Here is a 1,585-nt window from a genome sequence, read left to right as displayed (position 1 = left end):
GGGCTCAAAGAGTCACCCTCCCCAGGAGGTGTCTGTGAGTCCTCTCCGATTCCTTCAGGACTTGGGACAGCCCCTCCAGCCAGGATTCCTCACTGAGCACTTCAGACCCTTGCCCCTGAGCGTTTTGTCTTTCCTGCATTACTTTGAGCAGGACGTTTTGCTGGGAGGACTGGTAAGCCTTGTTGCTGTAGCAATCCCCTTCATTTTCCCACAGGATTCCCTCGATTTTCTCCATAAGCTCCTGCAGCTGGGCCTCCTGCTCTGCCCGCTCCGCCCTGTTGTTGAAGCCGCAGTGGCGCCGCTCACATAGCACGTCCAGCCAGGCAAGGTCCTGGTTGTGGGTCTCTCGCACATACTCTTCCAAGGAGCCACCATCCAGGTCTTCCTTGTGGGTGAACACCAGGACTGTGTAAGCCAGAACCCCCACTCCGAAGACCTCCTGGAGGCGCCTGACCACCTGCTGGTCCTCTTCTGTGAACCGGCCCAGCTGTGTCACCAGGAGCACCGCGTGAGGTCCTGGGGACGAGAAGGCAATGGCCTGACAGATCTCCTGAGCTGCTGCTTCTGGCTGGTCCTGAGGGGACAAAATGTCAGCAAAGCTGGAGACTGAAGCCAGTACACACCACGGGCCTTGAAAACCAAGTACATCATTGGAGCTGTGGGGAGGATTTGTAAAGTTATATCAAACCTTGATTGCGGTAAGAAAAGGTAAAATAGGTGTTAGCGCATGTGTTGGTAATTTTCCTGTGTGGTAGATTAACATGGCTTTATTCTGATGGCTCAGGTCACTTAAGTTCATGAGGTAAAAAATCATTCTTCTTAAAACACATAATGAATCACAAATAATTTCTTCTGGGTAGGAAAGTGAGTGGGTCCCCAGCACTCCTAAATTCTGTCTCCCCAGGTGACATGACATATGTGAGCCCATGAAAGTTAAGCGGGTTGACCCTGTGCCATGGCTGCTGGGGGAGAGAAGCCCTCGAGAAGGCTGAGTCCAGTTTTGAGGCAGCGGTCACGTACACTCTGCTTGTTCACATGGTGCTTTCGACCCTGTGGCCTTGAGAGTGCTCACTTCTGGGCCAGCTAAACACACATGGAGGGTCTGCTGGCTTCCAAGTCTTGGGGTAGGAGTTCAGTTGTTTTCATAACACCCATCACCACATCCTTCCTCATGAGGAAAGCCCAGACTTCATGAGGAANTCCACCCCCTTACCCTCATCAGAAGCCACGCCTGGGAATGCTCCCTTATCTCAGGGCAGATCGTCCTGGCTTGGAGTAGGAGAGACAAAGACCATCTGTCCCTGAGACTTGTCCTGGGCTTCCATTCTTAGCCTATGTCCTTGAAGGTGAGGCTGAACATTGTCACCCAGTGGAATATCAGAACCATCAGCTGAGAGAGGAGACCTGCAGATGCCAAGCACACACCAAGAAACCTAACGCCAAGATGTCTAGCTGTGACTGAGGCTGGAGGGCAGGAAGGGGGTTCCCTTCTCCTGGCCTTGCAGGTCCCAAGACTCAGAGCATATAATGAAGTGACAAATATAGCTGGTTTCCCCGTGTGGTCCCCACTGAAGACATTGATGGG

At 52.7% G+C, this 1,585-nt stretch overlaps 1 pseudogene; it reads right to left on the bottom strand.

Moving 5' to 3' along the window:
- Positions 1-4: 4 nt before the first annotated feature.
- On the bottom strand, positions 5-606 carry LOC103609061 (annotated as a pseudogene).
- Between the last annotated feature and the right edge of the window lie 979 nt (positions 607-1,585).

Source organism: Galeopterus variegatus, unplaced genomic scaffold, assembly GCF_000696425.1.
Source record: "Galeopterus variegatus unplaced genomic scaffold, G_variegatus-3.0.2 Scaffold9128, whole genome shotgun sequence".
Taxonomy (NCBI): Eukaryota; Metazoa; Chordata; class Mammalia; order Dermoptera; family Cynocephalidae; genus Galeopterus; species Galeopterus variegatus.
The sequence above is the reverse complement of the archived record's forward strand: the minus strand, read 5'-3'. Positions and strand labels throughout refer to the sequence as shown.